General features: G+C 45.1%; 1 protein-coding gene across 2 annotated transcripts in view; it reads right to left on the bottom strand.

The window, feature by feature from the left end:
• The window catches only part of LOC135920025 (luciferin 4-monooxygenase-like), a 125,262-nt gene that overhangs the window by 42,727 nt on the left and 60,635 nt on the right, over nt 1-21,900 (bottom strand). The window lies entirely within an intron of this gene.

Here is a 21,900-nt window from a genome sequence, read left to right as displayed (position 1 = left end):
GTGAGGCGAATTTAGAAGCCTAAGATAAATAAATTCTAGTTTTGGGTCAGATGTCACACACAAAAACAAACTGCCCAGCGTTATTGCTGTAATATGAGGACGGTTAAGAAAGTAATGCCTCCAAACCCACCACTTTACCAGTAGTACTGCAAACATTTTGGCTCTTTATCATTAATGCACTGATGTTTAAGCTATAGAATGTCACTTGCCCCATCTTCCTATCTCTTCGCGTTCCGAAGTAATCGAGCAATGCATGGCATCCAGTGGTGATGTTCGGTTGAAACAGTGGGCTGTAATTGAATTTCTCACTGCGGAAGGTTCTGCGCCCTTCAACATTCATTGCCATCTGAATGCAATTTACGGGGATGCCTGTGTAAGTCAGCATTGTGCATATAGGTGGACAAGTACTGAGAAACATCAAAATCCAGCCGCATCAAATGTCCAGGATCAGCACCGAACTGAACGGCTCACAACGGCTTCTTATGAGGATCATCAACATCAGGCAGACGAGTTGAATCGGGTCAATCGCAGGACCAAGCAACACCAGATTGCTACAACACTCGCTATTTCCATTGGTTCAGTGAACCACATAATTAAAAACCTCCTGGGTTACAAGAAGAATTGAACTTCTTGGCTATGCTTCGACTTATTCATGTCATTTGTCAGATACCGTGACATTCAACAAGCGCAAGTCTTCTTGTAACGCAGGTCATTAATGATGTGGTTCACTGAGCCAATGGAAATAGCGAGTGTTGTTGCAATCTGGTGTTGCTTGATTCTGCGATTGCCGCGCTCAGTCAACTCGTCTGCCTGATGTTCATGACCCTCATCAGAAGCCATTGTGGGCCGTCCATTTCGGTGCTGATCCGGGAGATTTGATGAGGCAGGATTTTGGTCTTTCACAGTCCTTGCCCACCTCCGCACTGTGCTGACGTCAACACAGGCATTTCTGTAAACTGCAGTCAGATGGCCATGAATGTTGATAGGCACACAACCTTCCACAGTCAGAAATTTAATTACAGCCTGTTGTTTCAACTGGACGTCACCACTGGATGCCATGAATTGCTCGATTACTCTGGAACGAGAAGAAATAGGAAGGCGAGGCAAGTGACATTCGATAGCTGAAACATAAGTGCATCAATGATAAAGAGTTCAAAATGTTTGCTATAATATGGGCAAAGTAGTGGGCTTGGAGGCAATAATTTCTGAATTGCCCTCATATAATTGTGTAGCCTGTCTCTCCTACATTCATGATGTGGCAGATTAAATGCCTTATTCTTTTGAAAAACGATTTGTTGGAAGTAAGCACTATCTGTGCTTGTTTTCTTCAACCTGCTCTTCATGTGATCTTGAAATATTGAAGTGAATGATGCAGGGAAGCACAGCTTGTCATGTTTTGTGTACTTTTCCTGACATTAAATTGCAACAAATCATTTTGCAGGCAGAAAAGAAGCAGATGACTACAGCGAACAATGAAGAAATGGCTTCATCTATGATGGCTCGCCTTAGGACATTGGAATGGAGCTACACAAAGGCATCATCATCCTCGCCTGTGCCCTGGAACTTTGGTTTGAATGAGACTGTTCTTCAACATAGAACGGCCACAAGACTTGTCACCACATACAAGGCATAGTGCAAGCTCTAAATATTGTACAGGAGGCTAGAATAAATGACTCTCCATGCAGTCACTCTGTGTCTGTGGTAAATGGGACCATTTCACGCAGAACACTCACACATGATTACGTATTTTCTCTCAAAGTTGCTATGCCGTGCGTTTGGCAACACATTACCTATTGTATGCACACCATACATAACATTTCTGTGTGCTAGCCTGACTGTAGACTTACGAAACAAACAATGAAGTGCATATGTACATGTTTCCACATGCCATACTTCAAGGGTTATTATATTGCTCATTACACCCGATAGGTGAAGGGGTAATATATTCCTGATCACACCCTTACACCCCGTGGGTCGAAGGGTAATATGTTGTTCAAACACCGTCAAGGGATAGGGTGTTATTGGAATATAGAATAACCATCATAAGGGTGTAATTCCCTATAAAACCCAGCTTTTTCAAGGGTGCTAGGGGGTTAGTTATAGACACCGAAAAAAACACTTAGGGGTGTAAATTATTTTACAGTGTAGTTTGAGGCGGTTGTAAACTACAGATTTATGAACTCTTCGGTCAAATATAAGGACATTTATGCATTTATGCATCACACACATTGGCAGAATATGGAGGAGACGCATACTTGTGAGGAAATATTTATTAACCTCCCAGCTAGCATACAAGAGATACCGAACGTTTTCATAACATTGATCTAACACGTTACAAGAAGTCAAGGCAAAACCCGCATAAGACATATTCGTTGTTAAAACGCGAGATATGACGGCTAGTGTACAACCAATTTACTTTTTTCGAGACAATCTAGAAAAGGTGTACCAAACGTTTTCAGAAGGGTGGTCAATAAAACATCTATTTTACTGTTATTTTAATATCTAACTTCGAAACTCCTTTGGAGCGTTATCAAAAAGGTGGTCTATGAATAGTTTTGAAATGTACGGGATAATTTGAAAATTACTTTTGTATATTTCAGGGAGCCGAGCGTCGAAGCGTAGGCGTTTCGTACAACATATAGTTCATCGCGGTGCCTCGGCTACTAATGCTTATAGAAGCCGCTGCACCACGTTATAGTTAACATGTCCGCAAAAGATAAATATTCCGGAATACTGCCTTTAGCATGTAGCAGTCATTACAAATATCAATGTGGCAATGTGATCCTGATACCAAATATCGGACGCGCCTTGAACGTGGGCCAGTGATCCTACGCCGAAAGGGCATGTTATGGATTTTGCGCCGAAACTCCAAATGTTATGACAAAGCAATACGTTAGTCACTAAGTAACACTTCTTCTACGTATTCATAAAATGCACAGGAAAAATGTAAATTCAAATAATTGTAACCAACAATGAGTAGAGCTCCCATAATAAGGATGCTTAATGAACTGCCAAATATATTCGCATGAAGAAAAGAGTGTAACTGCAACAATAAAATAATTATTGGCAATAACGTGGAGCATGCCTAACTTTCTTTGCCAACAAAATAAAGCTGACATTTTGTCTGATGAATGCTTACTGCATTTATTTAGAAATAATTATTCCAGAATTTGTAGGAAGTATACAGCCAGCTGATTGCGAGAGCTATAATCGCGTGGTGAGTGTCTGCAAGCTATGTTATAGAGAAAGTAGAAGCTGGAAAAGCCCAGAGAATAATTCTACATTTTACAATAAAACAACGCCATCATCATCGTCATCAACCTATTACATGCCCACTGCAGGATGAAGGCCTTTCTCTGCGATCTGCAATTACCAAAGTCATGCGCGAACCGATTCCATATAGTGTCCGCGAGTTACCTAATTTAATCGCCCAATCTAGTATTTTGCCCTCTTCGACTGCCGCTTCGCTCCTCTGGTCACCCATTCTCGAGTTTTTCTTATGTCAGCACCCCTGTGCAGTTTCGAGGGCGCTTTTTACCACGACCACTGTGTTTCAGCTTATATTAAAAGCAACAGTACATTATTTGTTTTCCATTTTCGGTGAGCTTTCTTTAGCGTCTAACTACTGCTCCAATGTTATCGGTTAGGTCAAGACGCGCCTGCATGTATTTCTAATTTCCAGAATATTGTCATGGGTTCAATAGCGAAAGAGCGTTATCTAATGAGATTGCGCGCGTGAAACGAATATTGGCGTACCCTATGAATCACATTTGAGCACGCGAGATTGCGCTGCAATGTACGATATTGTCAGTCTAATGAACTGATGCCTTGATTTGTAGACCAGATCCAGATGAAGCAATACTTAGCGCGCAGCCATCGTTGTGCTTTAAGTGTTATTTTTTTCAGCGCAAGCTCGCCTTATAATGAGTTAGATTCGTTACTCACTCTATTGGAACTGTCTTGTTCTTCGGATCACCACAATGTAATATTATAAAAGACTGCATTTTCATTGAGTGAATGCTGGGAAATGGTCTAGATCTTCCTTTGCGTGTGCGTTTACACATTTAACGCAATAATATAATATTATATTGCTTACTCCTTACCTTAGCAGGTTTTAAAAACCAGCAAATATATATTAACAGGAGGTCTTAAGAATACAGAAAATTTAGGTGCTTAATAATCACCTTTCACCTCATGGCAAGGAAGGAAATTTCAATGAAAATATCCTTATAATAATTAAACACCTATCGTCTTGAAAACGTTTCATCTGAGTTCCCACTTCGCAAGCTGATACCGACTTGAAGGTGGCTCGTATCCTGGGCCCTTGGCAAATTTCCAACCATTGAACAAAGAGTTATATCCCGAATGTTTACTTTTGGGGAAGGCGTGTTACCCTCCTACCCTTTATTCCGGTTGACAACAACGCAAAAGATGAAAGTTCTGAGTACAGAGCGTCACTGGCATGAGGTCGCAGGACCGAATACTGTCACACGTGTACTTGTTTATCGGGGGTGTACCCGCCGTGGTTGCTCAGTGAGTATGGTGTTAGACTGCTGAGCACAAGGTCGCGGGATCGAATCCCGGCCACGGCGGCCGCATTTTGATAGGGGCGGAATGCGTAAAACACCCGTGTACTTAGATTTAGGTGCATGTTAAAGAACCCCAAGTGCTCGAAGTTTCCGGAGTCCTCCACTACGGCGTGCCTAATAAGCAGAAAGTGGTTTTGGCAAGTAAAACCCCATGATATATATTGTTTATTGGGTGACCACGTTTCACCAACTAATAAATGTTACATGCACAGCGCAGGACACGCCTGCATATATCAGAAGTTTCTGGAATAATATGGATGGCTCTATCCTATTTCTGTTTTCACGGTACCTTGTGTAATATGATTGTATGTATGCGCGACGCGAATGGTGTAGGACTTTCCGGAAGGCTAGCGAGCACCAGCGATTATTCTGGAACGTTCGATGGCTCGTGTATAAAAGTTGACGCGCTTGACCGGCAGAGCAGATTTTCGACGATCGCCGACTGTGTTCGCCGCTATCGTTCTTTGAGTGTAGCCTGCTTTCGAGTGCACAAGTTCACCCAATGAGACGCTTCTTTCCTCATTCACAGATTTGGGGCCTGCGTCATCGTGCCTACCACGCGACACCCGGCATGGCGGCCATGTTTCGATGTGGGCGAAATGAGAAAACACACAAGGTATTTTGATTTAAGGGCACGTAAAAACACATGTCGTCCAATGTTTCCGGGATCCGCCACTACGGCATGCTTCAAAATCTGATTGGTGTTTTGACACATACACACATGAGCAAAAGTATACAGATAACGGGTGCACTTGACAATCTATATCGACGCTCCATCTACCGACGCGGTGCGTTCTGTCTAGAGGGCCGCTAGAGGAGCGGTGAGCATGCGCGTCCGATCAAATCTGCTGGCCTAATATGCAGCTTTGCCCGACATGGTTATGGTGCTCATGGACTAAACGTCCACTGGCCGTCATTTTCTCTGTTCCGTCACATCTGGGCCATTGTTTTACACAGTGGCTGCGGCTGGGCTAGCACGCACATAAGCACGCGCTTCGCTTCGCTTTTATAGTTTTTTGGGGGTTTATCACGCTCCGCACTGCCTTCTCTGACGCCCTTAGAGGACTCGCGCAAAATGGCTTTCTGAGGCGTTGTATTATCTCGAAATGTTCCAATGTCTGCTGCCTCAGGTAGAAACAACGTTTTGCAATCGTACGCCGTAATCGCGTTAAGAAGTAGAATTTAGTTGCAGGTGCTACTATGCTCCGCAAGCAGCAGGATGCTAAAAGGAGAAATTAGCGCCTCAATACTCTCTTTATTTTTTCAAACCCTTCAACAAGGCTTGAACAAGAAATGCATGCAAGGTTGTCACAACAGAAAGCTGCGGCAAGGCTGACACATGCGCGAGAATATAAAGTCAGGTCCAACTGTGTGGTGCACGCTGCCATGAAGTTCCAAATACAGTCGCCCCCTTGCGAATAAGTTAAGCCGCGTTACCGGTAGAGGTGACCACCGACACATTCCGGTATTGAGGGCACTTACAATGAGCCAACGTGCTGCTGTTGTTTTCGGAGACTATAATTTTCACCACTGTATTCAAGATTTGTCTACGCTGTCAATTTTGCATAGGCGGGGATGACGCCTCGGAGGTGCCCTGCTATCCACTCGTAACGCGATGCCATGAGGAGACGCCTGAACGCGCTGCAATTCATTGCTAATTGCTCAGCGAAATGTGTCTGTTGTGTTTCTGGAGAGGTGACACACTAGCAGGCGGCTCTCCACGATATCCCACAGATGTTCGATTCGGTTAAGTTCGGAGCCAACGTTATCTTTGCTCCACTTTTCTACTTCCAGCGTTTCACGGATAATTGTCACAATAACCATCTCTCTAGAGAAAATAAAGTAGAATAAAAACCACTCTGTAGGTAAAGCGTGCTAATTTTACTAATCATCGAGCTTGCACACGTACAGAACGCAATGTTTTCACCACGGAAAATAAAACACGTTCATAGACAGATTGGCTATAATTTAAACATTGAGGTCCGGAACTGAGGTATAACTTGGATGGCACTTCAACAAACCATATTTAATTATTCCTTTATTACAATGCTAAGCAAGATTCAAATGAGCGGGCCGAATCAATACGAAGATTACTTAGAATTGTCGACATCGTAACACATAAGAGAGGTATATGTACACGCGGTGCGATGAATAATTCCTGACGCAATGCCCTGGCATGCTGCGTACACAGGTTCTACGGCCGCTACAGCCTAATCTTTATAGTGAACTCTCGTTTAACGGAATTCAAGAGACCAGGTAACTAACTTGGTTTTTCAGAAGAGTTTCATTTACCGGGAGTTTGAGCTCAATGGTAGACAACATGGTCTTTTGAAAGGGGCACATGCTTTCTGGTCGACACCACATAATAAATGTAAGCGATTTCATAACAAAATTTTTACTTGCACGCACCTGACGATTAGAGCTAAGAACAGGACATAATTGCAATACTAATAGAAACGCATCTAAGTAATAAAAATAAATGTTGCCCCTTTGAAATATATATATTGTTACGCGTGAGTAAAACAAAGATCGGTGAACGTGCTTGTGATCCAGAGCGGAAAAGGAGGAAGAGGACCACGCTGAGTTCATCAACCAGCTGGCCACTCTTGTGCTCACCTTCGCGACCTAAAGCAAACGACCCTCTTCATCCATAAGGGTGATAAACGGTCCCCTTCGCGCGTAACAAAGTGGTGGAGGTGCTGGGCAGCGCTCACAACAAAAGAACCGTCACTGCTGCAGCTTCGTCGAAGCCATCGACATATCGGCTTCCTGCCATCAGCCTTGACCTTCTTCGACATGCCAGAAGAAGGAGCCGCTCCGAGGGCAGTGCTTAGCAGTCCACTGCCATACTAGTGAGTTCCACCCACCTCGGAGGCAAAGCGGCGGAAGATGTTGATGAGTGGTTCGTCCACTATAAACGAGTGGGCAAGTCGAATGGGTTGGATGCAACCGATCAGCTCACCAATTTGGTGTTCTCTCTCACCGATATCGCGCTCGTGTAGTACGAGAACCACGAGGACGCGCTTACGACGTGGGAACTTTTTGTTGATGAGTTAGAGGCGTGTTTTGGGGACTCAGTCACCAAAAAGAAGCGTGCAGAGCAGACACTGTCGCAACGGGCGGAGCTACCAGGTGAGACATGCACCACATATATCGAAGAAGTATTAAAGCTGTGCAAGGTGGTCAGTGCTCGCATGTCGGAAGATAAAGTTGGACATCTGCTGGAAGGAGTGGCTTAGGATGTGTATATGCTTCTAATTGGAAAGGAAAACATCAGTTCTGTGTCCGACGTCATTCGGCATTGCAGAACTTTTGAAACGCTCAAGATGCGTCTAATTACGGCAAAGTTTGGTCGGTTGTCAAATTTTACTATGGCTGCCACTGTGGACACGAGCCCTTGCCTCGACGTTCCATATCGACTATCCGACAGATTGTCTGCCAGGAACGTTCCCGCCGCGAAAAGATGTTGCATTCAACTGCTAACCACCAAGGCGTGTACACGTCATGTGAGGCTATGACTGCGCCACATTCGGCCCCTTGGCAGCCGGTGGATAGCGCAACGCCCGTAGAATACAGCGCAGCCCCAGAGTCAAAGATGACAACACGCCCTCCGACTGGCTGCTATGACCAACGCGCTCATCGCATGCCTTCTCGACGCCCGATGTATTGTCTTGACACACGTCACGAACCATCTCACTACAGGAGGGAAAATAATACTATCCGGTTCATCAACGAAGAACCAAGGTTTCGACTTCTCCTCGTGTTTTACTCTTGCGGTGTCCGGGGTCATATATCGTGGTTTCGCAATCAGCGTATGACCACGTGGTATGGCCAGCCCTTCCAGCTTGTTTGGACCTCCGAATGGCCTCACGGTGCCCCGTGGCCAGCACACGTACCATCTAGCGACGAGTATTGGTCGAGCAGCTCTCAAAATCGCTCCCCGGTATCTGACAGGAGTTTGACACCCCCACCACAACGTCGTGATCCCTGTTCTCCCTCGCCGTTGTGCCGCCCCACATCCACTTCATCACCGCAAAACTAGCTAGCGCAGCCGATTGAGGTGAGGTCACCGGAGACGTGCAACTGACAGAAATACTTCATCTGTTGATCCTTAAAAACAAATTGCGGTTTTTGTAGATAATGTGCCTGTGATGGCTCCGGTGGACACAGGCGTGACTATTTCGGTCATGAGTGTCACTTTTAAAGACGTGTTAGGGCAAAAGGTTTTGTTTAAATGGGGCGAAGACTCAAAGTTCTATGGAGTCAGTGGCGAGCCGTTGAGGCCTATAGGTGCTTGTAGTGCTGACGCGTTTTTGGGAGGCCACGTTATTACGACAGAGTTTGTAATTATTCCTCGGTCGACCCATGATGTTATTCTTGGCATGGACTTCTTGAGGGAGTGTCACGCTACTGTCGACTGCCGCACAGGGAAATTATTCATAAGTGGTAAGGTTCCGTCAGGACTCCTGGAGAACCCTGTAGATTGCGAAACTACATTGTGTGTTTGTGGTGATACGGTCATACCTGCATCATCTACCGCTTGTTTCCCCGTTGTCTGTTGCAGCGCCGATTCAGACAGCATCGATGCTACGGTATAACCGATGTGCATTAATGGTGCTAAGAAGAATGCGTTGGTGCTACATTGTGTGGTGTTGATCAAAGGCAGACGCACTAGCTTATGGACCGTAAACTATTCTCAGGAGCCCGTTATACTACCATACGGCTTGAAATTAGCCTTCGCCAGAGAATACACGTTCTCATCAGTGGCTGAACTTAAATATGTGCCTGCAGAGCCTGGTGGCGAGTGTTCGGAAGCGGCTCTTTCGTCAATGGTAAATAAATCGGTCAGCACGAATGAACACCGAACGTTAGTGGGTGGGCTTTCGACGCACGTTCCGTTATTCGAATTTGCATAGGACAAAATACCTGCAATCCGCGTGGCTCGAAGATCACCATCAACACGGGTTCGGCAAATCCAATTAGACAAAAGCCATATCTCGTTCACCATCAGAACGCCACATTATCAACGAACAAGTGCACTTAATGATGAAAAAGAGAGTAGTACAAGAGTCAGCGAGTCCATTGGCAGCTCCAGTCATTCTTGTTAAAACGAAAAATGGTTCTTGGATATTTTGCGTCGACCATCGCCGTTTGAATGCTGTAACAAAAAAGGACGTGTACCCATTCCCACGTATTGGCGACTCAATAGAGTGCCTTCATGTCGCCTCTTACTTTTCTCAGTAGATTTACGATTCGGCTATTGGCAAATTCCGATGCATCCTGAGGACAAGGAAAACACTGCCTTAGTAACCTCTGACGGGCTCTTCGAATTTACTGTGATGCTATTTGGACTGTGTAACGCTCTGGCAACTTTCGAGATATTTATGGACAGTGTTCTGCGTGGCTTGAAACGGAACATGCATGTGCCACCTCGTCGACGTGATCATCTTTTGGTCGCACCTTTAGTGAACACAACTCACGTCTGGATATTGTCCTGAACGGCATCAGAAACACTGACCTAGTTTTAAACTCCAAGAAATGCCACTTCGAAGACCACCTAACCCTTGTGTTTGGACATCTCGTCGATGAGGATGGCATCCGCTTTGTTCCCCAGAAAACAACAACCGTTGAAGCGTTCAGTGCACCTCGCTTTCTCAATCAGCCCCGTAGTTGTCGGGGGCTTTGTTCATATTTCCGCCGCTTTATTCCTAAATTCGCCGACGTCGCGTATTCGCTGACATGCCTGCTACGAAAGCACACCCCTATAGTTACCGTGGGGTTCAATAGTTACCGTGGGGTTCAGCGAAGTGGTGGATCTGCCATATTTGTGAATTCGTCGATTGCGTACACTCGTCGTCATGATCTTTCGTTCCGCAATTTGTTGTGCGAGTCTGTCTGGCTGGAGTTCGACCGGAATGTCCTGTCCCTCAATAACCGGAATACAATCCTGGCGTCCGTTTATCGTTCCCCTTCATCATCGTATTCGGACTTTTGTTCGCAGCTAGAAGAAATACTCAGCGTCTTAACCAATGAAAACAACAACGTCATCATTTGTGGTGACATTAACCTCAACATTCTTAATCCCAACTGTCAGTCATGTTCTGTTTATACCAACTGCTTATTTAGCTACGGTTTCTCTTCCTTAATCGATGTTCCAACCAGGTGCGACACTTCTGGTTCTTGCACATTGATAGATCATATATTTTCCTCATCATCTTCTGACTATACCACTGGAGTAATAGATTATTCCATTACTGACCACTATCCTCTGTTCTTCCTTCTGGGTGTCGCCAAACGTACGCAGTGTCACCAATATTCAAAAAATTCTTTCAATGAAACGTTATTTATACAGAAGGTACAAGGCACTTGTTGGGAGAGCGTTCTTGAGGAGAATTCTCCTGACAGGGCGTACTCAATATTTTTATCAACAATAACAAACTATATCGATGAGTGCACAACTCATGTGTCCTTTCAGCAAAGATTCTCGTCTCCCAGAAATCCATGGATTACAAATGCGTTGCTGCGCTCTCTAACAAAAAAGAATAATCTTCACAAAAAGGTGAGACTGCAGCCGTTTAACACAGCTTTGCGAACTAAATTTAAGAAATATAGCAATATTCTTTCTGGTATCCTTAAACGCGCAAAACGGGACTATTATGAAAGACGGATAATTCAGAGCGGTATGAATACCAGGCGTAATTGGGAGCTTATTAAAGAATTTCTTAATATTACAGAGTCTAACACGGGCATTAAAAAGATAATTTACGACAACAAGGAATGCACAACCGAGGCTGACATATTAAATGCTTTTAGTGATCATTTTGCCACTTGCCAGAACACGCTATCGCCTAGTGTTTTACGCCATCTCCCATGTTGCCCTCAGTCATTTTTTCTTCGACCGGTTTCTTCCGAAGAAGTTTTAAAGGTAATTTCTTCTCTTAATGTTACTTGACCTGGCCTAGATTCTATTCAGCCTTCTAGAATAAAACTGGTTGCGGCAGACATATCATTTGTTTTTGCAGATATCGTTAACAAAATCTTTTGCACAGGCGTATTTCCTGATTTGATGAAACAGGGTAAAGTAATCCCTGTGTTCAAAAAGGGTTCTCGTGAAAACTTTAATAACTACCGCCCAATTTGCATTTTGCCGTTTTTTAGTAAGGCCATTGAAAAACTCATTTACACTCGTCTAATGCACTATCTCAATAAATTTAATCTTCTTTCTCCATTCCAATTTGGTTTTAGGCAGAATTATTCGACGGAATTGGCATTAATTAACTTCACGGATAACATTAAACGCTTTATTGACGAAGGGTTTGTTGCAGGAGCCATATTCATCGATCTAACAAAAGCCTTTGACACTCTAGATCATTCTATTCTTCTGTATAAGCTAGAATCTTTTGGTATTACTGGCCCACCTTTAAATCTTATTCGTAGCTACTTGTCTAACAGGCCTCAAGTAGTGTATCTTAATGGCCAATTCTCTTCTACTAAAGTAATTAACTGTGGCGTTCCCCAAGGCTCTATACTAGGCACAATGTTGTTCTTATTATTTATAAATGATCTACCAAATGTACTTACCAATTGTAACTGTTTGTTATATGCTGGTGACACTACCATCTACTCGTCACAGAAATCGCTTACCGCACTTCAAGACACACTTAACACTGATCTTAACAATGTGTATTCCTGGTGCACTGATAATAAACTTCAAATCAATCCTTTAAAAACAACCTTTGTACTATTTCATAATCCACAAACAGCGATTTCTTCTCCAATAACTGTCTCGTTAAATACTTATGTTATACCGACATCTGATACTGTTAAATTTCTGGGTATTACTCTCGACAAACACCTTAAATTCAATAGCCATGTCAACTCGCTAATGAAGAAGGTTTCATTTGGCATCCGCATTATCATTAAAACATGTGCATTCTTCAACCCTCATATTATTAGATCGTTGTATCATGCTTATATTAACAGTCATTTATCATACTGTTTATCCTCATGGGGTAATACATATGCCATTCATCTCAAACCACTTCAACGTCTTCAAAATCAGGCAATAAAATTAATGACCTTTAGCTCATTCCGGTGCCATTCTTTACCTATCTATCAACATCTTAACGTTTTACCCATTCAACAGCTGTTCTATCATAAGTTGTCACTCATTACGTTTCGTCTCTTTCATCGTGAAATAACCTTAGACAGTCTTCCTTTTGATAACCTCATTATCAAAATAATACTAGGTTTGCAGAACGCAATAACCTTCTATTACCTCAAATCAGATCTAACTATGGTAAATTTACACTTCGTTTCCATGGTATTTCACTATGGAATCGCATCCCTGTTAATATTAAATCATCTCTTTTATTGCAGTTTTTTAAACACAATAAAACACAATATGAAAAGGATACTGTTAGCAGAAGCATCTTTTCATTTGTCATAAAAACATTTTCATATTTATTACATTTTCTTTACATTACTTCTATTATTGTATCGTTGGGCTTCATATTTCTGTAAAACACTTTGTATTTTTCTCTGTTCGTAATATGCAGAAGAGCCAAATTTTGTTATATTACTATATATTCCTGCTTAGGATTATTTCTTGTGATATTATTGTATAACGCTGTTTTTACTATATATCTAATTGTCTTCTATTTATTCGCACTTGTTCCCTACGAATTGTATTTTTGAATGCGTTTTTTTTTCTTTTGTTTTGTTTGTTTGTTCGCCCTCTACTTGCTGCTCTAACACTCTTATGCACCCACTAATGATAGGAGGTCCCCCTGGCAGTTTCTCACTCTGGGACCTCCTGATGCTGTATATAATATGTAAGCCCGTTTTTTGTACATGTCATAACAACAATGAACTTGAACTTTGAGTGGACACTCGAGTGCGTCTCTTCTTTTCATCAGTTGAAGTTTCTGCTGACGTCACGACCGCTTCTTCAACAGTGCAGTTCTTCAGCTCCGACGGAACTACATACGGATGTCAGTGACACAGCTATTCGTGCCCTCCCAGTTCAACGCTACGGTGCCGGCGAACACGTGATATTATATGCAAGTCTCTCATTAACTAATTACACTGTCACGGAACAAGAATGCCTTGCGGTAGTATTTGCGGTTCAGCGGTTTCATTCTTATCTGCATGGACGCCCTTTTACAGTTGTTATCGACCACCCGTCATTGTGTTGGCTGACCCGCCGTGGTTGCTCAGTGACTATGGTGTTAGGCTGCTGAGCATGGGGGGGGGGGGATGTGACGGGATCGAATCCCGGCCACGGCTGCCGCATTTCGATGGGGGCAAAATGCGAAAGCACCCGTGTACTTAGATTTAGAAGCACGTTAAAGAACGCCAGGTGGTTCAAATTTCCGGAGTCCTCCACTACGTCGTGCCTCATAATCAGAAAGTGGTTTTGGCCAATTTAATTTAATTGTGTTGGCTTGTGAATCTTCGTGACCGCTGTGGTCGCCTTGCGCGCTGGGTGCTCCGACTGCAAGATTACAGCTTCACCGTCTCTTATAAGAGTGATCGACGACACGCTGATGCTGGCTGCCTCTCGAAATATGCCACTTAACACTACGGACTGTGACGCCGACGACTTCGATCCCCTCGTTGATTCTGTGTCACCTTGTTTTCCAGACTTCGACTGTTACATAGCTGAACAGCGAAAAGACACTAAATTAACACCGCTCTTCACGGCTACGACCAATTTGGCGACAGTAAACCATTTCTGTGTACGTGAAGAACTCCTGTATAAAAATAACTTTTCCAGCACTGGCGCACGTTTTCCCCTAGTGGTACCGGAGAGTCTTCGCAAAGTGATTCTGAGTGCTATACACGACGACCCTTCCGAGCCGCTTCCGAGATGCTTAACAGCCTCGGAAGAAAACAGCAATTTACAATAGGCAGCGAGGCACTGGAAGTCGTAAGGGAATACATTTACTCAGGGCAGGTAGTGACGGCGGATCCGGATCATGAGACGGAAATAATCAGAAGAATAAGAATGGGCTGGGGTGCATTTGACAGCATGTTGCCATTATCCCTGAAGAGGAAAGTATATAATAGCTGTGTCTTACCAGTACTCACTTACGGGGCAGAAACCTGGAGGCTTACGAAAAGGGTTCTACTCAAATTGAGGATGACGCAACGAGCTATGGAAAGAAGAATGATAGGTGTAACGTTAAGGGATAAGAAAAGAGCAGATTGGGTGAGGGAACAAAGGCGAGTTAATGACATCTTAGTTGAAATCAAGAAAAAGAAATGGGCATGGGCAGGACATGTAATGAGAAGGGAAGATAACCGATGGTCATTAAGGGTTACGGACTGGATTCCAAGGGAAGGGAAGCGTAGCAGGGGTCGGCAGAAAGTTAGGTGGGCGGATGAGATTAAGAAGTTTGCAGGCACGGCATGGCCACAATTAGTACATGAACGGGGTTGTTGGAGAAGTATGGGAGAGGCCTTTGCCCTGCAGTGGGCGTAACCAGGCTGATGATGATGATGATGATGACGCGACGACCCGACATCTGGCCATTTAGGTTCGGCGAGGACGCTCTATTGGATTCAGGAACGCTTTTATTGGCCTGGAGTACGACAGTCTGTTGAGACGAATGTGGGCAGCTGCATGCAGTGTTCCCGCCTCTGCAGCCTCTGCTGCAGGCGATCCCGCCTCCAAGTACGCCTTTCCAACAAGTGGGCATTGACTTTGTGGGCGCTTTTCCTCACACGGTACTGCGAGACGGCGGCCGTGGCCTCCGCAGCTGCCACTGACGTTTCAACATTCCTGCTGCAATATGACATCCTGCGACATGGTCCGCCTCGCGTGATCATCAGCGACCGTGGACGACAATTCACAGCGGATGTCGTGGAGGAGCTGCTTCGTTTGTGAGAATCCCACTTGCATCACTCGACACCATACCATCCACAAACGGACGGGCTTACGGAGCGCACCAAGCGGGCAATTGTAAACATGCTATCCATGCATGTTTTATGCGACCAAAATTACTGGGATGACGCACTGCCTTTTATCACGTACGCGTTGAACACCGCCAAGCACGAGACTCCCAGCTATAGCCCTTTCTTCCTGCTGTGTGCACGGCCTCCCCGGTACACAATCGACACTGTTTTTCCTTTCTATAGTCACAAAAAAGCCACTGTCGCTGAGACTCTCTGCCGTGCCGAAAAATAAGCTTGTCGTATTGCTCGTTGGCGCACTTTCGCATCTCAGGAAAGATCAAAAGCACGCAACGACAGTCGTCACCATGAGGTAAGCTATTGCCCTGGTGATTTAGTCGGGGTGTGAACTGCAGTATGGAATGCGGGTTATGCCAAAAGTTTTTGGCTATCTACGATGTTCCATTCGTTATTATTAACAGACTACCGGAAGTCACCTATAACACAGCTCGCTGCCCTGGGAGTGGTACAAGAGCTGCCAAGACCTAAGCGGTCCATGTCGCCCGCTTTAAGTTGTTCACTTCAAGACAAATGGATTGACTCGCCCGGCGGGCTTCGTCTGTGACGAGAGGAATGTTACGCGTGAGGAAAACGAAGAACGGTGAACGTGCTTGCAGTCCCGTGCCGGAAAAGAGGAAGAGGAAGACGTCGAGTTCACCAACCTGCTCGACACCCTTGCGCTCACCTTGGCGACCTAAAGTAAACGGTCCCCTTCAATCGTAAGAGTGTTAGACGGTGTCGGTCATGCGGAACAATATATATATATATATATATATATATATATATATATATATATATATATATATATATATATATATATATATATATATATATATATATGTATATATATATATATATATATATGCATTCTGGCATGACAAAACAATACAAATAACGCTGCTTGGCTTAAGCTCCAATTCACTTGACTATAATTTTACAGCATGAAAATGTACACAATTGTGCGCGTTGTTTAGTACGCTGTCAGTTTTCCTTCGACGGCGATGACGGTTTGTACGCGTCACGGCATGGATTTGTACAGCGACACCACTACCTCAGGAGAAGGTAGAGGGCGCTCCCACTCCTTACTCACTGCACGCCAAAGTGTGTCCGATGCTGCCCTGGAGAACCAGCACGCGGAGAGGCGTATCTTCATGGCAACCCACACTTTGGGATTGAGATCGAAGCCAACGCGTGGCCAAGGCAGCGTACGGATGGTGACGTTCTGGAGGACGGCGCTGACAGTGCGAGCTGTGTGAATGGGACTCCTGTCGCGCTGCAACGGGTAGCAGCCATCCTTGAATGGTCCCTTCAGGGCGCAAGGCACCAGCACTTCCTGGAGCAATTCGCACTAGGCTGACGCAGTGAATGAGCCATGAGTTCGAACAAGTGGACCGAGACCGTCCTTTCCGATGGCTCCTCATACGCTGGGCGCATCGGCTGCCCGACAGGACGCTGTGGCAGTAACGTGGCTCGCATCTGAAAGAAAGTTGGTCCTCGGTCTGGATTGGGTGGACTTGAAACCTAAGAATCGTGATGGTTAATCTAACCAACTTGTGAATCGGCGCCAGGTTGGTCACAACTATTTTGCCATGTGCTAAAAAAAAAAATCTGGCATCAGAATGAGACAAGCGCTAGCATTTGTATTAGACGTATTCTCATCCATAGGAAAGTTTGGTACAGACGGTGCAGAGCTGACACATGACATTATTCAAGTAAGGGCAATTTTTCCTACGAATAATTCAAAACTGCTGTAAATTCTCACCTGCAACTCAAAGGGCGCCAAACAAGACGCTGCTGATCCCATCGCAATGAGAAGGTGGATTCATCGCTGAAAACCACTTGGTGCCCTTCATCCACTGTCCAATATTCCACAGAACGCGCGATCTCAAGCCTTAGCTGCCTCTGGCGCTCTGTCAGGTGAAGCTTCTGAGCAGCCACGCAGCTCTGCAGCCTTGCTTATCGCAGTCGCCGCCGGATTATGCTGGACGAGATGCTTAGCCGAAGCTCATGGCAAATTTCGTCGGTGTTCATGAAAGGATCCGCCACAACACAGGCAACGATGAGCAAATCGGTGAGGTTGTTTGTGGCACTTGGTCGCCCACTGCACTCTTCGTCAGCAAAAGTTCCCCCGTGGTTGCGGTACGCCCTAATAATTGCGCTTATTGCTGTCCTCGACTTCTCAATCAGGCGGCATATCTCACGCTGCGACCAACCCTCAAGTCAAAGCTCCAAAATGCGTTTTCGTTCTTCCAACGGTATGTATGGCACTATTTCGAAAAGTTAACTTGCGCACAACCAATCGTCCGAAGCCGCTTTCAAACAGTGTTTCAAAGCTGTATTACAGACAATTTCAGGAACCATTTCAATTATGCGTCACTGACGGTGATCGTCTACGCTTCTCGCTTCCAATGATAAAGGAGGCAGCGCGTCAGCTAAAGCGTGCGACAAATGACCAAGCAGTTTTTTAAAGGAATTCTCACACTCACCGCCCAAGACTTCTGCATCTCAGTCCTGTTCATCCTGGCTAACACCGTCTTTCAGGCAGCTCTTATCGACGCAAGTTGTCCCAAGAGCAGAAGCTGATGGTGCATTTAGGCCACGCTAAATTTCATTTCTTGCTACATAAATATGTCCCTGCATGTTTCCAAACGAAACGAGGCAGAGATATTGTATAGCCTGGTCGTACTGTGAGAAATTTATCTGTATAATTACTTGATATGAAATTCCATCACGGTCAAAAGGGTCCTTCCTAGCCGCCGATGTGCCTTCCACGTTAGAAAGACTCTAAATGTAGAGGAACTCAGTCCACTTGTTCGGATTCATGGTCTTTTACGGAATTATACAGCCCATTGTATACCTTACGCCCTCGACAGACTGCTGCAGCCCTATTAGGACTGAGGCAAAATGCAAACGCGTTAGTGCACTTCAATTAGGCACAACTGGAATTGGAGCTTCACGGAAGCGTGCACCGCACAGCTGCACATGATTTTATATTCTCGCGTATGTGTCAGAGTTGGCGCAGCTGTCTGTAGTAACACCCCCACGTGCATTTCTTGTTCAAGCCTTGTTGAAGGGTTTGAAAAAATAAAGAGAGTATTGCGGCGCTAATTTCTCCTTTTAGCATCCGGCTGCTTGCGGAGCATAGTAGCGCCTGCAACTCAGTTCTAGCTCTTAAGGCCATGATGGCCACCTATTGCAAAACGTCATTTCTACCTGAGGCAGCAAACATTAAAACATTTCGAGATAATACAATGCCTCAGAAAGCCATTTTGCGCGAGTCCTCTAAGGGCGTCAGAGAAGGCAGTGCGGAGCGTGATAAACCCCCAAAAAACTATAAAACGAAGTGAAGTGCATGCTTATGTGCGTGCCAGCCCAGCCACAGCCACTGTGTAAAACAATGGCCCAGATTTGACGGAACAGAGAAAATGACGGCCAGCGGACGTTTAGTCCACGAGCACCATAACCATGTCGGGCAAAGCTACATAAGTGGGGGTAAACTTCCCGGTTTCAATGACAGAGGTAATTGGCGTTATCTCTGTATTGGGTGAACCCGAAAACCCGTTTCCCTTGCATGGCCTCGTAGATCGTCGCGCACACGCGCGCCAATCCAGGTGGCCGATCTGTTTCCCCTCCAACTGCACTCCAATCGCTCTCCCTCGCAACTGCCTCACCTTTGACTGTCTCCGCGTGCACGCCGTGCGGCCCCACCAGCCCGGTGCCAGCTCTGCATGACGTTTTGTGTTTTGTTGCCTGCTCTTATCGGGAAACTTGCGCTGCTGTGCGTTGACCGGCGTGGGTAGGGTCGTCAGTTTCGTGGTCCTCGGTTACTGTGCGCTTGTGATCCGCGATGTTTCACCCGTTTCGCGAGTCGTAACGCTCGTGCATCGTGCAGTGGTGCACAAATACCTCAAAAACAAGCCCTGCAAGGTTGTTCCGGGTGCCTAAAGACGACAGGTGAGCGCTCAGACGCAAGGACATCAGAAGGCGTATGTACACGAACACAGCCCTGTTCATGTGTGGGCTCCATGGGGCTTCGGACGTCGTTGCGCCTTGATTGTGCTACATTTGCCTCTTCCCGGTAGAGAAAGCTGACAAACAGATGTTCCTCCTCAATGTCACCTGGTGTATGACTTGTGTTTTTCTGTGTCAAGTCTCATTATGCAACTTCAGTAACTGGCCCAGCTTTCCATACCACCCTCAGTGCTTTTTCTGTGTGTCACGTTCTACAAACGTACTAACACCTGAAAAATTACTGTTCGTGTTTGTGTACTATCTCAGTAACCACCGATGGGAAAACCCCGCGAACAACCTTCATGTGTAGGCATGATATGCCTTTTTTTTTTCTCCTAGAATGCATGAGCATTGCAAGTGTCCTACATGCAGATTTTTGCAGTTCGTGTTTATTATACAAAAGAGTGCCAAGCAGGTACGTCTTATTGCTTTAAGGGAGTTAATTTTATTGCTAAGCATTGCAATCGAATCGAATGAAAAGTCGTGTTGTTGGCTTATTTTACCTGGTCTTTGATTGAGGAATAAGACCCTCTGCGAATGTTTTCTATGTGCTGCTGCAAAAGCCGACTACCTTCTTTTCCCCTTGCCACCGTTACTCAAGTTGTGGCCACGTGCAAAATAATGTGATAATGTGTATTTCAGGTTTTAGCATGTCTCTTTCAATTTGTTCAGCAGTAGGGAACATGCCACGCATTTCATGTACTTTCGTGCAGATTTATAAGTAAGCTCATTTTTTTCTATGGCTCCCAATCAAACAATATTAGCATTTTATTCTATTTTTTAGGTATTTCGTGTCTCATTGTTTTTGCCATTACCAGTGAGTTTTCCCTTTTTATGGTTGTTATGACTATGTCATATATGTCGTCCAGTTTTGTGCAATATCTTAGCGCATATATCAGAAGCTCGTCTACATTTCGGTCTTGAGGGCGTTATATAAAAATCTTGATTATTTATGTGTGTGTACATGAAACGGCCTTCGCGTTTTCTATCGCTTTCTTTTGTTATTTCACCGTCTGTGAACTATTGTGTTTAATACTCTTGTATATGTCATGCACCTTTCACTTTTGCTCATTTTTAAGCGTGTATGGCACCACGTTATAAAAAAAATATCTGTTTTCGGAAACGAAGTCAATAAAGCGAGACCAAAAATCTGTTGTGTTGGAACTGGAATTTCTTTATGTCCCGGCACATGCTGGTATAATATACGTATGGGCAAGACTGCGTGCGCGCCAACGCATAGCCCACGGCGCACCACGCACCAGCTCGCGAGCAATGCCAATGCGCTGCGTAGCGCGGGTATTCCTTGCATGCTGGCGCGTCGTGCGCCGTAGCACGCGCTCGATAAAAAAAAAAAAAACGTGCCGCGTATAGGTAAAAACCAAAAAATAAGCGGCGTGCGTGGCATGGGGGAAACCGGGGAAGGGAGCAGAGGGGAGCGGATCGGCATAATAAAAACGAAAAGAAAAACGTTTGGGAGAGGAGGCGCTGCACCGCTACTGTTCCTGTTGCCATGACAACATAAACAATGGTGTGCGCTGCCATTTTGCTTCTGCTTAGTCTAGCGTTTAGGGCCGTAACTGAAGGGGACCATAGCGCTAGCGTCGAAAGAGCGTCTGCTCGAACACAGCCAATGGCAGCCATGGAGAGATTGACCCCCCTGGCTACAATTCAAGCAAGCAGATATGATGGGACGCACATGCGCAGGAGGCACCACGTCGATGCACTTTGCGGTGCGTGGATGCAGTGTGGCACGCGCTCCCGTGGCCCGTATACTTTTGGTCACGCGTACATGCCCATTATTCTACCAGCACTTCTGCCGCGATGCGATATGTCATGTCAGGCAACGACAATGCTCAAACTTCTCACAGGTCGCTAAGAATGGCACATAAGAACGCCTTAAGCAAGCATGTCTCCCTGTAGGTTCCGTGTATTACGCAGACAAAGAGCAGTGGCACACGCAAGGTAAAATTTACCATCTACCTACTACTCTCGTATTGGACCAAGGGCTGCAGAAATGAAAGATTCGCAGCCACCATCACCACTAAATATTGGCAATCAAAGCAAACAGCACAGAGCTTCGCTTGCATCGCTTGCAACCACGTGTGGGATCCGCGTAATTTTCTAGTTTGCGAAATCACATGCTTAGAATCGCGCTCATTACAGAAATAGGTATAATATAGTGGGAAGAAGCGGCTGTCGTGTTCATGGAAAACTTATTTTAAAGATTGTAAATCCAAGGGCCATTGTGTGATTGCCGACTTCCGTGAGAATGTAGTCCTCAGTATGGCCTATATTTTATAGTCAATTCTGGAAGTTAATAAAGGGCAAGAAGGCAGATGCTTGC

Source organism: Dermacentor albipictus, chromosome 3 (assembly GCF_038994185.2).
Source record: "Dermacentor albipictus isolate Rhodes 1998 colony chromosome 3, USDA_Dalb.pri_finalv2, whole genome shotgun sequence".
Classification (NCBI taxonomy): Eukaryota; Metazoa; Arthropoda; class Arachnida; order Ixodida; family Ixodidae; genus Dermacentor; species Dermacentor albipictus.
The sequence above is the reverse complement of the archived record's forward strand: the minus strand, read 5'-3'. Positions and strand labels throughout refer to the sequence as shown.